Source organism: Zootoca vivipara, chromosome 2, assembly GCF_963506605.1.
Source record: "Zootoca vivipara chromosome 2, rZooViv1.1, whole genome shotgun sequence".
NCBI lineage: Eukaryota > Metazoa > Chordata > Lepidosauria > Squamata > Lacertidae > Zootoca > Zootoca vivipara.
The window spans coordinates 98,049,818-98,068,274 of NC_083277.1; the positions used below are offsets into that span (position 1 = coordinate 98,049,818).

General features: G+C 46.5%; 1 protein-coding gene across 8 annotated transcripts in view; it reads right to left on the reverse strand.

The window, feature by feature from the left end:
- BAHCC1 (BAH domain and coiled-coil containing 1) overlaps positions 1-18,457 on the reverse strand; it is a 158,782-nt gene that overhangs the window by 122,593 nt on the left and 17,732 nt on the right. For 7 of the 8 annotated variants that reach the window (XM_060271943.1, XM_060271945.1, XM_060271948.1 and 4 more), the window contains exon 2: positions 2,686-2,840. The gene's annotated coding sequence lies outside the window, so the exon portion shown is untranslated. Of the gene's footprint in view, positions 1-2,685; positions 3,310-18,457 lie in introns of those variants that run through there. The other variant, XM_060271942.1, reaches the window with a different exon arrangement.

Consider the following 18,457-nt stretch of genomic DNA (forward strand, 5'->3'; position numbering starts at 1 on the left):
GACTACGTCAGACCAACATGGCTACCTATCTCTAACTAAAACATGTAACTAAGTGAGCCACCTTAGAAAGGTGTCTTGGAACTAAGTTTAAGGAAAGAAATAGAGAACTGCTGGCCGGCAACAGAAGCTGGGCAGATGAGAAAGGGTGTGTGCAGCTGTGAAAAGGGTGGCCAAGCAAGGCTGGGGGGAAAACCCTCTCAAGGATTCAGAGGAAGAGGAAGCAATGATGTGTCTTCATGGTGGCGCCAGCACTGGCTACCAAAGCTGCAGAACATGGCCAGGCCCTTCCCCTCCCACCATTATTTCAGAATCTGAACTGCGGAAGTAGAACACGCATGGTTCACACTAAGTTTATACAATTAAATGTGCCCAATTTGCATGGTGCATTCCGGTTACAGAATTTGCATTTTGTGGTTGTATTTGATTTATGTGTGTGTGTGAGAAAGAGAGAGAGAGCAAAAATCACAGCCCTGTGGTAACAACTGAGCTGATCTCTAGGCAATGATACGTAGGTATAAACCTGTTTGTGAATTAAGGCGAAACCCTTGTTTTTTCACTGAGCTGAAGCCTTGCAGGTATAACAGGTTGAAACACTGTCATCAAACTGTATAGAAACCCATCCTGCATGTATAGTTTTTAGGCTGAGAAGGAGGAACACCCAAGGAGTTTAAGCAATTGTATTTTGGCACACAGACCTTATACAAACCCCTTCCAATTTTTGATAGAAGCTTAATAAATAATAATAATAATAATAATAATAATAATATTTATACCCCGCCCATCTGACTGGATTTCCCCAGCGCGGCTTACAGCATATCTAAAAACATCAAGCATTAAAAACCTCCCAGTACAGGGCTGCCTTCAGATGTCTTCTAAAAGTTGTGTAGTTCTTTATCTCCTTGACATCTGAAGGGCGTTCCACAGGGACGGCGCCACTACCAAGAAGGCCCTCTGCCTGGTTCCCTGTAACTTCACTTCTCTCAGTGAGGGAACCAGCAGAAGGCCCTCAGAGTTGGACCTTAGTGTCTGGGCTAAGCGATGGAGCTGGAGACGCTCCTTCATGTATACTGGGCGGTGGCTGTTTAAGGCTTTAAAGATCAGCACCAACACTTTGAATTGTGCTCAGAAACGTACTAGGAGCCCGTGAAGATCCTTTAGGCCTGGTATTATATGGTCCCAGCAGTCACTCCCGATCACCAGTCTAGCTATCGCATTCTGGATTAGCTGTAGTTTCCAAGTCACCTTGAAAGGTAGCCCCACATAGAGCGCACTGCAGTAGTCCAAGAGGGAGATAACCAAGGCATGTGCCACTTTGGCAAGACAGTCTACGGGCAGGTAGGGTCTCAGCCTGAGTACCAGATCTTCTGCGTACTTTTGATCTTTTGGCTGAATATATTATTCCCACCCACCCCCACCCCACATTCACATCACTGGAAATTTGCTATCCGGCAAGGAATTTGATTTCCAGAAGTACATTAGAATTCATGGAAGAGTAATTGTTAGAGGCAAGGTTACTACGCCCTGCAAAGCACTCCATCACCATCACTGTCCAATGCTGAACCTAGTCTTCCCACATCCATTTCAATCCAGCCTGGGTCTCCTTCAGTATTCAGCCTCGTCAGAATACTGGAATTATGCAAAAACCAGAACACTGCAAGCAGACAGAACTTCCGCTTGGAGGCTTTAGGCAAGCCACACTCCCACTGCTTCAGTTCCCCCGTCTGTAAAACTAGGAAAAATAAAGACCTACTTCAAAGGCTATTTTGAGGAGAAACGATAAGAAAGATCGAAACACCCTTGATTGGCTTCAGCTGCAGTTCCCATGCAGTTAGAGCAGAACTTACTTCTGGGTAAGCAAGCCTAGGAGTGTTCACAGGGATGTCCAACTCCCAATAGACTGTGATCTACTCACAATATATAAAAAAACTGGCAGTGATCTGCTCATTGTCGTAAAAATATTGGCAGTGATCTACCCGAAGTTGTTGAGCTTTTTTTCGGTAGCCAAAGTTGTGGATATTTTTTTAGGGGCTGAGGGGCCAGAGATCAACCAGAATCTACCAGGGACACCCCGTGATCTACCAGTAGATCACAATCTAACTGTTGGACATGCCTGTGCTATAAAAACAGCTGTGATCCTAGGCGTGATCTCGGTGAAGAAAGGTCATTTGCCCTAACAGACTAAGGTGGCAGTAAAAATGCCACTGCCTAAGCCCTGTTAGCTTAAGTGAGCCAGAATTGGAGGTGTGAGGGCAGATTTTGAACACACATTCAGCCACTGACACGAACAGTAGGGGAAATGTTGTCCAGTTCGTTTGCTTTTAGTTCAGCTCCTTATTCGAGCGTGGTGGTGATAATGCCAAGGTTGCAGGTTTGATCCCCATATGGGACAGCTGACTATCCCTGCATTGTGGGTGGGTGGGTGGGTGTTGGACTAGATGATCCTCAGAGTCCCTTCCGACTCTACAATTCTCTTTTCATGGTAATGAGGGCACAGTGGCTTCTGGTCTGGCAGATCCAACGTCCTCATCCACCCCACCCCAACATGCCCCAGGAGCACACCTGTTTCTGGGCATGCTACCCTTGGAGCATCTTCAGTTACAGAGTGACATCAGTGGGGCTTCAGGTGCCACAATAGGGAGACTTCTGCCCACAGGCCTCCCATTCTGCCCTTGATCTCGCTCTCACCTGAATAGAGGGTCTGCAGCCATCCCACAGCCTCTCGGTTGCCTGCCCGGTGGATCGCAGGATTGCTTCCTCAAGCAGCGCATTTACTTCAAAGCATGCTGCATGCGATCATCAAAGGGGCTTGCTTCCATGTTTATGTGTCTTGCACAGGGGTCCTAAAGTATCAGGGGAAATATTCATAGAGTTAGCAGTGACAATGGCTGCACTCCTGCACAATCAGCCTGACTGCAACATTTGCATTTTTTTTTTAAAAAAAATCATGCATTTTTCATTTCCGTGTGATCATCACCAGCCCTTTCAGCATTGTTTGTGACAGTAAGAGGATCCTCCTCACAATATCTAAGCAGGGAAGCCCTCACCTCCATTTCGCAGATGGAAAGTACCGGTAGGAGGCTGGAGCAATTTGCCCATAGTAACAAAGTGGGGAGGAGTAATTTGCACTTTTCACGAATTTATCCCAAACTCCTGGTCTAACTCTGTGCTCGCCATCCTGATTAAACGTTTCCTGCTGGCGCTTGTGCGTAGATTTTGGCAGCGTCTGTGATTTTTTTTGCTTCGGAACAAGGGCTGTGGCCCTGAGTGGGGAGAAGAAAAAGAACCAACTTAACTCCTATTAGCCACTGCCATTGTATCAGATGTGTTAATAATCGGGTTTGCTAATGCAATTGCTACCACGATGCGAAAATCCGACTGGAAAATGTATTAGAGCAATTATCCCTCTTACTACCTCAGCCTGGTGTAGCATTAATATTCAATTTTGATGTGGAAGTCCTATTATGTTAATGACTTTTGTGACAAAAGTCATTAATGTAAGACTCTCTCTTTTTTTTTAACGGCACGGCATTAGCTGGGTTGAATACCAACGTGACGTCGGGTAAGTCTAACAAGATAAAACAGAAACTTGCCGTCGCTGCACTGTGCAGTTCCTTAACATATTCCTAGTGTGTTAGCGAGAGCTGCCATTACCTCGCTACAATGGGGGATGATATACACTACAAAGTCAATAATTCGACAAGACCGAGCCTTGTCTAGCGAGAGCTCTAGTTCCTCAAAACCACAGCCTGTTATCAGAATCTCAAATAAAAGCCTATGGGCAAAGGCAGTTTGTTGCAGCTCTATGATTATAGAAATAGCCCGTCCAGAAGAACCAGGGGGCTGTTTTTAATTCCATGTCCCTTGGAGCAAAGCTTGCAAACTGTCCCTCATTACAAAGCGCATCACTCAGTGCTTTTTGGGGGGAGGTTTTTTTTTTAAAGCCAAATTTCTGAACGTCCTGCGTTAAGTGTGCTGTGCGGTGCCCTAAATTGCAGGTGTACAAAAAGCTGAATCAGGAAAGGAAGCCACTGATGGGAAACTTCTGTAGATTTGCTCTGAACCACAAGGCGTTGCATACGCACATCAGCAGTGCCTTGCAACGAACAATGCGCAGCAGGCATCAAATCCCACAAACAGAGTTTAGGCCTCTCATGGGCGGACAGAGCTCACACTTATTTAGAAAAAGCCAAGCAGGATAGGGGTGCAATGAACAGGGTGGGTTTTCATGGGATTTAAACAATGGCTGTTTTAAGTGTGGTGTGTGTGGTCCTCCTTAGTGAGACAAGGACTGTTGGGAGCTCCCCTCTTGATTTCTCCGAGCCTTTAGGTAGTGGAAGTGCTAGTGAGGAGCACAAATGCGACCCTCGGCTTCTTAGAGGACTGTTGTTGGTTATGTTTACCTTTCGGCTTCCTTAAGTCCAGGCTGAAATTAAAAGCAACTGCTGCAACCTCTGGAGTAGAAAAAGACTGAACTGGATGAATCTGGGGGGAAATCACAGTCACCGAGAGCCTAAGGGTGCCTCTGTCAGAAGGTAGAGTGAAACTATTTGCCTCAGGTCATGGATTGGCAGACAATGCAAGGACAGAAATGTTCAAAATGTGCTACCTCCTGATTCCAGCACACACACATACACTGGCTTGAATATCTAGGAATATAGGGAACTGTGTTATTGCCACTAGTCCACCAGGTTCGCTACTGTCTCCACCGAACTCTCCGGGATTCCAAAGAAATCTTTCTCAGCTCTACTTGAAGATAGCAGGAATTGAACCTGGAACTTTCTGTATGCAGAGCATGTGCCCTGCTTCTGAGTGATGGCCCCTCCCCTTGAGGCTGGCAGAAGACTTTGAGTGATAAATGGCATCTCCCACTCTCATACTAATTACATTTTCTCCCTCCTGCTCAAGTTTTTGAGTTCCGGAAGGGGAAGGAAGGGGAAGAAAACAAATGCTTTCATGTTGGAGTAGCACTAAACTTTAAGGTCCTGGTTCAATTTGGAAATGCAATAGAATGGTGAAAGAAATGAATCTGATGCCTTATATATCTAGATTCAGGTAGGTAGCCGTGCTGGTCTGACGCAGTAGAAATAAAAAAAAGCACCTTAGAGACCAACTAAGTTTGTTCTGGGTATAAGCTTTCGTGTGCATGCACACTTCTTCAGATACACTGAAACAGAAGTCACCAGATCCTTATATGTAGTGGGAGGGTGGGGTGGGGTTTTTCTCAGAATAGTAGTAGGAGATGGGTGATGTTGTAATTCAATGTTGCTGAATTACAACCTATTACCAAATTGAAAACTATGGAGAGACCTGGTCTGAATAGAGATATTGGATTCTTGTCTCATTACACATGCTAAAGCTATTTTTGGTCATCTGCATAGTATTCCTTGCTTTTTCCTGTAGGACTAATTGCAGTCATTAACAGTCAACAGGTTTACCATACCCATTGAGTCAATCACCCATCTCCTACTACCCTTCTGAGAAAAACCCCACCCCACCCTCTCACTATATATAAGGGTCTGGTGACTTCTGTTTCAGTGTACAGTGGTATCTCGGGTTACGAACACGATCCATTCCAGGACGCAGTTCGTAACCCGAAATGGTCGTAATCCGAAGCGCCATTTTGCGCATGCGCAAAGCACAATTTTCGCGCTTTGCGCATGTGCAAACCGCACACAGCGCTTCTGTGCGTGCGCAGAACACACGCACGGCGAATAGAGTTCGTAACCCGAGGTACGACTGTATCTGAAGAAGTGTGCATGCGCACGAAAGCTTATACCAGAAAAAACTTAATTGGTCTAAGGTGCTACTGGACAATTTTTTATTATTATTTTGACTGCCCCATATATCATCATCATCTTTAATCTTTACCCCATCCTGCCTAGAAGACATAGCATGCCAACCTTTCCGAACCTGGTGGCCTCCAGATGTTTTAGCCTCCAACTCCCATCATCCCCCTGCCAGCACAGACAATGGCCAAGGGGATTATGGGAGTTGTAGTCCAAAACATCCACTTGGTTCAAAAAGGCTAGTCTACAGGGTAAGTGGCAAAGGAAGGGGAAGAAAACAAATGCTTTCATGTTGGGAGTAGCACTAAACTTTAAGGTCCTGGTTAAATTTGGAAATGCAATAGAATGGGGAAAGAAATGAATCTGATGCCTTCCCCCCACCCCACCCCTACACTGCCTGGCTCTGCTTGCAGTCTGCATTTTCAACAGACATTTTAAAGGTCAGTGTCACCCATGCAGGTCTGGGAAAGTTGCAAGCGGCGTGGCAGAGCGGAGATAATGTCCCCAATTCATTATTCTGACTCAGGCCCTTTTCATTTCTGCACCGAGCTGCCTCCCTATCTTTCCCCCTCTGCATAAGTGCTTCCCCCCCCTCCCTCCCCACCCGCCGCCAGAGTCCTCCTGCTTCTTTTTTTCTCCTCCAAGAAACAAAACAGATACATAAGGTTGGTAAGATGAAGTGTCCTCTGCTAATGTCTGCCTGCGATTCAGCCCAAAGGGCTTGGCAAAGAGACTGTGCTGAAGACATTCAGAAGCAAAAGAACACAAATGAGTTTTAAGAGACGTTTTTGATTTATTTCTGGAGCGGAGGCAAATGGCGAGCTGGGGATGGAGAACTTAAGACACCTGGTGTGAGGCTGAACTGGGGGGCACTTTAAAGGACCAGGATATGCAGGCAGCAGTGTTTTCCTTTCTCAGAAATCTGTTTTCGAGATGGAAAAAGGAGTGGCGGCGGCAGCAACAACAACCAATGAGCATCCCTTGACCTATTTGGGCTACTGTCCTTGTCCCTTTGTTTGCTTGTCTGGATTTTCACAAATCATCCCAATTTATCCATCCAGATGGGCCAATCAGTTCTCTGCAGAACACTCCCTGCTTTTCGCCGCCGCTGCTGGGATTTCCGTCTGCTCCGGCTACAGAAAAGGTCAGCCAGCAAATAGGCAAGAGGAGTCCTGAAGTAGAGGAGAAAGCATGTCATCGCCATGTAGGCTCTCTCCTGACAGGCTACACAAAGCCAATTGTCAGAACCCATTGCCACTGGGGAGCTCTGTCCTGGTGAAGGTGCCAAAGGGGGAAGGCCAAGCAGAGGGCTCCCCCTCCCTCACGGTCCAGCCATCATGTGACAATTCCCTGGGAAAACCTATTTTTCTGGCCAATTCATTGGTCCTACACACTGAGGGGCTATTGTTATATACTGTTTATTGGGGCCCCAGGGACAATCAGGTGGTGTCAGGATGGCCATTTGGCCCAGGGGCTTCGAGCTCAAAGGAGGCCTCAGATTTAGACACTTGTTAAAAAAAATTTATAAGTTTCGCAGCTTGTTTATATGCACACCGGACCCAAATGTGACACACTCTCAGCTAGAGAAGGCTTTGTTAAGTATCCCCTCCCCCCAAAAAAAGTTACACCCCTCTTTATTTTTGGCACCTAATTCTGTTATTTGGGTGTTGTCATTTTTATTTTTTATTATAGCTAGGGGTCTTAAAAGCTGGAATGGCCAGGCTTCTCTGAACCTCCGAGATAATCTATGGGTTTCTACTTTCTATGCTAGGTGTGCATTGTGAAAGGGACGTCCCCCCACCCTACTTTTAAGAAGAGGGAGAGACGGTCTTGCCTTGTATGGGTAACATTGCTTTCTTTTTTTCCTTTTCTTTTTGGTGAGGCCTCAAAAACTTGCCGCCACCTCTGCTCTTGAAATTCACAGCTTGCGTGCAATTTAATATTGGATGAGCCTTTGAACTTTGCTGAGAATCTTGGCTCTCTGTTAAAAATCTCTCCCCCCCCCCCCCCGGCTTAGATCCTGAAGGTTTTGGAGGGCAGGCTGTCAAAGCCCAACTATATCACTTGCTAGTCCATTCCTTTATATATATATATAAGAAAATAACCCTTGATTGCAATAAAATCTCAAAGCGGTTTACAAGAAATATTAAAATTGTCCATGAAAGGCAGATAGAAAACATTGGAAGGTGACTAAAACCGACAGTAAGGAGAATAAAACACGTCAAGATCTGTATGTCTGGATAGGCTCAAAATGAAACTGTTTTAAGCGGGTGCCAAAAAAGAGAACAGCGTACCTGTAACAGTGGCAGTTCCACAAATCGAAGTGGTTGAAGTGGACATCTATGGAGAAGGGAGATCTTACAAGTGGTCTCAAGCTGTGAAGGGCTTTACTGGGTTTGAGCCCCACATTGGGCAAAAGATTCCTGCGTTGCAGGTGGTTCGGCTTGATGACGCTTGGGGTCTCCTCCCAACCCTGATTCTAGAACCTACATACCAGCAGTAAGTACAGTAGCTTTTTCTTCTTCTCTTCTTCTTTGGCAATCACTCATAGCCAAGTAAGGTTGTCTTCCATAAACACAGTTTTGAAAGTGAGTCTGTAAGTGACTGTGGAGGCTAATTCTGGATCCACAAGTCCCTCCACAGTGGGGACATTGGTTTGAGGGCGAGAGCTGATCACGGTGTGGATTTGCCAAATGTGCGCGTTTCTCCCTTTCATCCTGCGTTCGAGCGTCTTCAAAACCCATGACACCTTTGGTAAAGGCTGTTCTCCAATTGGAGCGCTCGCAGGCCAGTGTTTCCCAGTTGTTGGTGTTCATACTACATTTTTTCAGATTTGCCTTGAGAGAGTCTTTAAACTGCTTCAGTTTAAAGAGCCAGTGTGGTGTAGTGGTTAAGAGCAGTAGACTCGTAATCTGGTGAACCAGGTTCGCGTCACTGCTCCTCCACATGCAGCTGCTGGGTGACGTTGGGCTAGTCACACTTCTTTGAAGTCTCTCAGCCCCACTCACCTCACAGAGTGTTTGCTGTGGGAGAGGAAGGGAAAGGAGAATGGTAGCCGCTTTGAGACTTCTTCGGGTAGTGATAAAGCGGGATATCAAATCCAAACTACTAGTCCTCCTCCTCCTCTTCTTCTTCTGTTGATCACCAGCACTACACATTCCATTTTTAAGTTCGGAATAGAGTAGTTGCTTTGGAAGACGATCAGACATCCTCACAACATGACCAGTCCAACAAAGTTGATGTTGAAGAATCATTGCTTCAACACTGGTAATATTTGCTTCTTCCAGTACAATGGCATTAGTTTGCCTGCCTTCCCAAGTGATGTGTAAGTAGCATATTGAATCTGGCATAGTAACAAATGGGCAACCAGTGCAGAGCTCTAAGCAGATGTATCATATGCTGAAAGTGTCATGAACCCCATGGAGGGGATTGGTTGGGTGAGGAGGAAAAGTGGGAGGAACTCAGGGAGCTGGAGGAGGGCTCTCTGATCCAGGGGAGAGGCCAGGGTTACCTTACGTCTGGTTCTTCCCGGATACATCTTCTTTCTCGGCCTTAATATTTGTGTCCTGGTGGGAATTTTTCAAATTTGGCAAAATATTCAGGGTTTTTTGTTTTGTTTCCACGGATAAAGCCTTCAAAATATGGCAGCTCTATTTAATGTGCAAGAGCAGTGCCACATTGGCAGCCCAAGAGGTTCATTCTATGCGCCTAACTTTGACTGGTGGGATGAAAAAGCAAAAGCCGCCTGCCCCGTAGAGCCCCTCAATAGGTAAAGGCTGCAGCCTCAATCCGGTTGCACAAATTAATAATAATAATAACAACAACAACAACAACAACAACAACAACAACAAATTATTTATACCCCGCCCATCTAGCCAGGCCTCCCCAGCCACTCTGGGCAGCTTCCAAAAAACACAATAAAACATCAAACATTAAAACCTTCCCTAAACAGGGCTGCCTTCAGATGTCTTCTAAAAGTCAAATAGTTGTTTATTTCCTTGACATCTGGTGGGAGGGCGTTCCACAGGGCGGGCGCCACTACCAAGAAGGCCCTCTGCCTGGTTCCCTGTAACCTCACTTCTCGCAGGGAGGGAACCGCCAGAAGGCCCTCGGTGCTGGACCTCAAAGGATGACTCCCGCAAGAGGCTGGGCCCGAGCAGGGAAGGGAAGTGGGCGCTGCAGGTGCACCGCCAGAGCCTTTCGGAACAGACACTTTCCGGCGTTGCCTCCTGGATTTGAACAGGCAGTTCTGGAGAAGCGAAGACCAAGCATGACTTTGAGCGCAGGGGTTCTATGGCGGCGAGTGGATGCAGCAGGTCACGGTCACAATGCAGCAAGAAGGTTGGAGGGAAGCATGTGGCGTAAGGGAGGGTGACATCCTTCCTTTGCTGTGTGAAGAAGCACTTTGTTTTGGGGCCAAGGAGCTGCAGGAGGACAAGTCTAAGGAGGCGGGTGGTCCCTGACTGGCAAGGCCCCAAGGGGAGGGGTGCCCGGGGCTCCTGAATCTGCTCCGCAGGGCGCCGCCCTCCCTCCCCAGTCCTGTGGCAAGGCGGGCGGGCAAAGGGGGGAGGCACGCACACTCTCCTTCACTCTCTGCTTCAGAGCTCCTGACCCGGTCCCGCACACAGGAGCATTCCCTCATCAAACTAATAAAAGGGGCAGGGAGAGAATTTCTGCACAGTATTTCCCATTAGTGTTCAGTTTTTCCTATACCTGTCTATAAAGGTAAAGGTAAAGGGTCCCCTGACCATCAGGTCCAGTCGTGTCCGACTCTGGGGTTGCGGCGCTCATCTCGCTCTATAGGCCGAGGGAGCCGGCGTTTGTCCGCAGACAGCTTCCGGGTCATGTGGCCAGCATGACAAAGCTGCTTCTGGCGAACCAGAGCAGCACACAGAAATGCCGTTTACCTTCCTGCCGGAGCGGTCCCTATTTATCTACTTGCACTTTGATGTGCTTTCGAACTGCTAGGTGGGCAGGAGCTGGGACCGAGCAACAGGAGCTCACCCCGTTGCAGGGATTCGAACCGCCGACCTTCTGATCAGCAAGCCCTAGACTCTGTGGATTAACCCACAGCGCCACCTGGGTCCCAATAGACAAATGGATGCTAACGAAAACCCATAGACTCTTAGCAAGGGATGACTTGCTGTTGTTTTTAAGATGACGCTATCAGTGAAATAAGTAGCATCAAATCAAAACGCACATATAATTTACACCAACCTAATTGTTTGGAACATTTCCTCATGCCCCTCTTCTCCAGTATTAAAAGAATAAATGAATCTTACATGTGATCACCGATTCTTGGGGGGGGGGGGGAGAGGTCTGCTTAACACATAATGCAAAGCCATAGTTAATGTTAACCATAGTTAGCACTGTGAGATACTGCACACTGCACAAAGAATGTTACATCACTGCAGCTGCAATCCTGTTTCCTAAATGTAAGCTCCATTGAATTCAATGGGATTCACTTTTGAGTAGGCATGTTTTGGATTGCGCTGCATAAGCAAGGGATAGCACAAAATCATTCACAGGAATGCGCACGAGAAAGCAGTTGTTTGAACAGATGTCATTCCTCTTTCCATATCCTCTAACACCGTACATATTTACCAAGGGCAAGCCCTATCTTCAGTAACCTATGAGGAAGGACATGTCTAAGCTTTGCTCCAAGCTTAGTGCACGTGTTTGAAGCTATCTTTCTGTATTTTCTCCCCAAGGGTATTCTGCCTGTGTTCTCCTCACTGCTGCTTGGATAAATGCATGAATCTGACCTTTTAATCTGTAAGTAAAGCATTTTAACTTACTTAGCAGTGTGTGGTCTGTTCATTGCAAGAGGAGTAAAAAGAGGCAAGCGCTGTATATAACTTAACGGGATAAAATGATCTAACAACCTATATTACTTACCTTGTGAATTTAAACTCTGCAACTGGGGGATTGCTCCTGTTGGAGAGTGAGTTTAGCCCAACATTTTGAATCCAGGCACCTAGCCAATTCTTTTGTTATTTACCTCACAGAGATTCATATTTTTCTCCCACAATATAAACATGGAATAGGCTGAGATATGCACATGGATTGGTTGATGCAATAATTATGGCTATTGTTGCACTGGAAATTTGAACCAGGCCATAACAGCACCCAGCCAATAGAACTTGGGAACTGTAGTTGAATGTGAAAACACTATAGGGATCCTAAGAAAAATTCTCAGCATCTTCACAGCACCACAGTCCCCAAGACATAGCCCTGACCCCTCAATCAGTTTCATGTTGTTTTAAATTTGTACTGTAGGTAGATGTGACCACAGTTAAGACACTTAATGCCTATCTACCAACATTCCTCTGCAAACAATTGGAGATAAAGTAAAAGTAATCAAGGGGTGGGGTGGGGTGGGGAATTAGCCCTTCCCTGTTTCCTGAGAAACTCACTTTGAAATCAGAATGTTGTGTGTGTGTGTTTTAAATGATGGTTAACTCCTTCCCATTGCTTTGTATCACATGCTCCCATTCACATCTGCCTTTGACGGGGCTTGTAAAGCCATGTTCTGTAAAGGAACACAGCTGCATCATTGTATATTGTTGCATGAGGATAAAGGACAAACACATCACAAGGAGTGGGACAGATTCGACATCCTTATCGCTTAGTAAGTCTCAGGAAATTACACCGCCTGATCACAAGGAATATATTTCCAGCCAAGATTGTCTTAGAACGGACTGACTCATCAACCGTATGCGGCATCTGCCAAGGGTGCCCAGACCAGGATGCAAGAGGATGGGGACGCAGGGAGGAGCCCTTGCACCTTTCATAGTTGCATAGACAACTAAGGAGAGGAAACTTGTGCAGGAATGAGAAAGGCCGAACACACCAACATTCCCTTGTCTCAACACACCTATTCAAAGTAGAGGAGCTCAGTCCATCTCTGGTAATTCAACTGCTTTTGCCCTGGGTTTTGGCCCTATGGGAGTTGAATCAATCAGGAGGGAGAGGAAGGGCATGGACTTCGCACAGGTTTGGGCAGGGAAGAGGGAAGAATATGTGAACATAGAATCACAGAACTGTAGAGTTAGAAGGAACCACGAGGGACCACTGAGTGAGACCATACCTGCCAAGTCTCCTGCAGAAAAATACGGGATCAGCAGCAGCAGCGGCACCGGAAGTTGCACCGGAACTTGTCCGGCGGCCATCTTAGGGCCACCTCCATGCGGCCACCTCCAAGATGGCCTCCGCCATGTGGCCACCCCTAAGATGGCCGCCGGGCATGCGTAGAAGCTATTTCCGGTGCCAGCAGCAGCCATTTTCTGGTGCCCATAGATGGGCAAACCGGCACCAGAAAAATGGCTGCCGGCAGGAGCGGATTTAAGGGAGATTTACGGGAGAGGAGCTCAAACGGGAGACTGCCGGGAAATGGTAAGGAAAAACGGGGGTTTCCCGGGGAATACGGGGTATTTGGCAGTTATGAGTGAGACTAACAGCCCATCTAGTTTAGTCCTACCTACAGTGGTGGGCAATGATTTTCCTGGGTTACAGATAGGTGTTGCCCAGGCTTATGTGGAGATGTCAGGGATTAGACCTGCAGGCAAAGCAGACACTTTGTGCCACTGAGTTGTGACACATCCCAAATGGAGTTGGCGTAAGGAATCAGATTCATGGGGCAACCATGCCTGGAGGTTAACTCTACTCTGCTAATGCCCCTTCCCTCAGGGGTAAACGTTTTGGCAATTTTCACAGAAACTGAATAATAGAATTGCAGTGTTGGAAGCGATCCCAAGAATCATCTGGTCCAACTCCTTGCTGTGCAGGAATCTCAGCTAAAGCATCCATGACAGATGGCCATCCAACCTCTGCTTAGAAACCTCCAAGGAAGGTTTTGAATGGAGTGTATCAGGAATCACAACAATTCTGAGGTTTGGGCATTTCTAAAGACTGTAAGACCTGTTTGCATTTAATTTTATTCAATTAATCTTATTACTTAACGTGTGCCACAACTTGTGTATGCTTCTTATGGCATTTTACACTATATTTTTAAAATTTGTCTTTGTAGTATTTTCCTGTTATGTATTCCATCAAGAGAACTCCTGTTATGGGGTAGCACAGAAGTACTTTAAGGGTAACTAAGTAAACAAAACAAAAAAACACCTTGCCCTAAGCTAGATATGCATTTAACAAGTCAAAGCTGCATTTTTAAAACATGAATGTTCGCATGGTACTAAATCGTTGTGTTTCCTAAAGCCAATTCATCACAATTTTGCCAAATGGTACATCCATTCACACACACGGTTTTGATTTTTTTAAAAAAACAACAACACACATATAAACATTTCCTAAAGCGTCCTCAACAGGTATTTTCATTTTCCTTTCCTTTAAAGAAAAAAAAATCCAAAGAATATTCTGCCGCCTTCCTTGTCTGTTTTAAGAATTCCTTACATTTAGAAAGGGTGGCTATGTGGTTTGAAGCTCTTTAGAATGTAAGGGCCCTGCTAGATCAGACCAAAGGTCCATTTGGTCCAGCATTCTGTCCCCACAGTGGTCAACCAGATGCCGATTGGAAGTCCACAACCGGCACATGAGCACAACGAATGGCACTCCCCACTTGTGATCCCCAACAACTGGTACTCAGGAGGCGTATCGCCTCTGATATAAGAGGTAAGAGAGCCATCCTGGCTAGTGGAATTGATAGCCTTATCCTGCACTAATTATTCTAATCCCCCTTTAAAGCCTTCCAAATTAGTAGCCATCACTGCACCTTCCATAGCTTAACTATGTGCTGCGAGAAGAAGCACCTTCTTTGGTCTATCCAGAACCTCCTGGCATTCCTTGTCCTTGGATGGATGAGCCCTGGTTCTATTCCCCTTGAGAGAGGTAGAAAAATCACCTCTCTAGACATTTTCTCCACACCATCCTGTACCCTGATGTATCTTCCCATGCAAATGCCTCCCGTTGTTACTGTTTTATTTTCTCTCTCCCAGACAGGCTCAGAGGCCAGAAGAAATTATTGTGAGCATAAGAACGTAATAGCTTGCGGGATCAGGCCATTGGTCCTTCCAATCCAGCATCCTGTTCTCAGCTGTCAGGGGCTGGACTGAGGAAGAATAGCGGGGACCCCCCCCCTTCCCGAGAACAGGAGGACTGTATAGATTTAGAACAGTGGTTTGCAGAAGGGCATAGTTCAGAGGCTGCAGAGGGCAGAAGCTGGGAAATATTGGAAGAGGAACAGCAGGAAGAAGAAGAAACACCAGGGGAGACAGCTGACAGACTCAGTGTCCTTAGAAAGAATTCCTGACCACCACCACCCCCGGACTAGGGTAGTAGAACAGAGAGCTCAGCGGCAGAAAGCTCAGATTAGCCAACATAGGAATGACGTCAAATAGGGGAGATGTGGAGGGGGGGACTTTACTTGGAGCAATGCCATACTTAAGGAAGGCTGCATTCCTTTGTCGCTCTCTGTGAATTATTGAATAAATTGCATGGTAAGAACTTTTATCGTTTCTCTGATTCTTGGCTGCGTCCATGGGAGGGATCTGATTCCCCCGGAGGCTGACATCACCAGAGGTGCTGACTGGTGTCCAAGACGGGAGGGGGGGCCTCGTGTGTGTGTGATGTCATGTGCACATTGAGTGTGCAATGTTGCATCGCCGGGAACAAGCATGGAACCCAGCACATTGCGGCTTCAATGGCCAGTGGCTCCTCCTCTCTCGTGCTCAGGAGGAGGCCACTGAAGCCATGCCATGCTGTGTCAGCTCCACACTCGGCCTCCTCAGTGTTGAGGGGGCCTATCCCCCTCCCAACAGATATTGAGGGGGCTGAACACACCTCGGCCCCATAGAATTGGCCTGCCCGGTTCTCACAGTGGCCAACCTGATGCTTACAGGAAACAAGGGGGCAGAGCATGAACACAAGAGCACTCTCCCCTCTTGTAGTTTCCAGCAACTGGCATCTGGCGGTAGGGTACAGCCATCACAGCTAGCAGCCATAGATTGCTCTCTCCTCCATGCAGTCATATGCGCAACAGAATTGGTGAGCATAGGAAGGGTGTTCATTTAAACCAGCAGGCACATGCTTGGGAAATATTTTAGTCCTGTTTAAGATGTCCACCTAAATATGTAAACTTTGAATGTGGCCAACAGATGTTCAGAAATGCCTGTGACATAGGTATAGGTGAAAGGTAAAAAGGGTAAAGGACCCCTGGATGGTTAAGTCCAGTCAAAGGTGACTATGGGGTTGCAGCGCCCATCTCACTTCAGGCCAAGGGAGCCGGCATTTGTCCACCGACAGCTTTCCAGGTCATGTGGCCAGCATGACTAAACCGCTTCTGGCGCATCAAACACCGTGATGGAAACCAGAGCACACAGAAACGCTGTTTACCTTCCCATCACAGCGGTATCTATTTATCTACTTGCACTGGCATGCTTTCGAACTGCTAGGTTGGCAGGAGCTGGGACTGAGCAACGGGAGCTCACCCCATTGCAGAGATTTGAACCGCCAACCTTCTGATCGGCAAGCCCAAGAGGCTCAGTGGTTTAGACACAGCGCCAGCCACGTCCCTTGTGACATAGGTATACAGTAGCCAGAAATCTAGGCTTTGTAGCACACTTGGTGACCAGCCTTCATTTGCACCTGGGGGTGTAACAGTCCTAATCAATGTGGATTTACCATATTGTGCAATAAGCTGGAAATGCAAAAGATCCTAAATGCACCTCTACCTATTGCTTTGAAATGTTCTACCCGCAGTGGATGCAGGCAACAGAATCTCCACCTTTTCTTTCTGAGAGGCATGCTGATAGGTAAAAATGACCTGCCTAGCCTTCCCTTTAATCTTTGTTTCTCTAGGTTAAGCATAGCCAGTTCCTTCAGACCTTTCTCACATGAACCTTTTATCTAGACCCTTTATCATCTTTGCAGCTATCCCCCGAAGCCTTTCCAGCTTGTCAACACCCTCCTTGAGTTTAGGGTCCCCGCAGACTAATTCAGGGGCTCTTTTTATTTGAAGCTAAGGGCAAACCCACAGAATCATTTCAATGAGTGATGATCATGTGTCAGCTGAACATCCCATAGTATGAGGATGTTCTAAAAAGTTTTTTTTTTAAAAAAAATATGTTTCCTTTAAAAAAAGAAAAGAACAAAAATCAAGGGGAGCGAACCTGTATCCTTCTGGAGGTAGCTAGACTACAATATCCACCATCCCTGACTGTTGTTGTTGTTTAGTCGTTCAGTCGTGTCCGACCCTTCGTGACCCCATGGACCATAGCACGCCAGGCACTCCTGTCTTCCACTGCATCCCTGACTATCTGGAGTCTAATAACATCTAGAGGGTTGGATGGGGGGTGGGGACACATCGTTTAAACATACACTGTCACAACTTTCCAAAACACACTAGTATAGATTATGGAGTGGCAAGGTATCTCCTGGGGGCAACTATTAATTTCTTTAACGATTTATCGGATTACATTTTTGGTGTGTGGAATCCAAAGTGTTCTCTGCAGGCCGAAGCATTTGCCCAAGTAATAGGTTTTCTCCCCACATACCCTCCCTCCTTCATTGCGGAACAATATATTGCTGTCGGCCTTTCATTCTGGGGGAGGAATGAGGAAAAGCACACAAATTAGTTTGCAAAGGACACAGTTTAAATCCTTAAATTTCCTACACTGGCTTCACATCCGCTCCGAGATCTAGCAGAAGCTACGGTACCTGTCCCTGACCTTCCAAGTCCTCCATGACCTTGCCCTCTGCTCTTATATCACAACACATCCCTGACCATGACCTTCACTCTTCCAGCATCACCGTCCTCGGTCACTCAAAGAGCTCCTGATCTCTTCCATGACTCCACCATTTTGTCCTTGATGTTCCTTGTACAGTACTTGAAACTGCACTACACTAAACATGAGTGACGTCACTTCTTTCCTTCAAGTCCATCCTTAGAATCCTTTTTCCATAAAGCCTTTGGTACAGCCCCTTGTGGTCCCTCATGCTAAGACTAGTGAGTCTCCCCCCCCCCATGTTGTTGGACTTCAGCCAGTATGGCCAGTGGGCACGGAAGATGAGCTTTGTGGGCCAGTAACATCTGACTGCATGTTTCCTTTCCCTGACCTAAAGTGACAAGGCCTAAAGTACCTGTGACTAAAATAGCACACATTTTCCCCATTTGCTCTTGTCTCCATTTCTTCTGCTGCCTCCTGCCTATCAATTTATAGATTGTAAGATGTCTGGATAGAGACTTGCTCTCTTATACTAAAGTGCAGTGCTTTTTTCGGGGGGGGGGACTCAAGGGTATGCAGTACCTGGCACCTTTTCCCCCTAGAATTAAAACACTGGTTAAAAGTGTGGCACTTACTGTAACAAATTCATGGTGAGTTACAGGTAGGTAGCCGTGTTGGACTGACGTAGTCAAAACAAAATAAGAAAAATTCCTTCCAGTAGCACCTTAGAGACCAACTAAGTTTGTCATAGGTGAGCACTAGCACCCTTTTTTTCTCTAGAAGAAAAGCACTGCTAAGGTGTCCTACATATTGGCGGTGCTGTATAAACAACCGCCACTAAACAAATATACAGTATAAGTAATTTCCAGGTCTTTAAGTGGCAGCCTATACTTTTGCGTTTGCAAAGAGAATATTCCTGGCTTGCATATTAATCTAGGGAGATCTACCTCACACTTTGAGGCAGGAGAGAGGATCAGACCAAGGTACAAG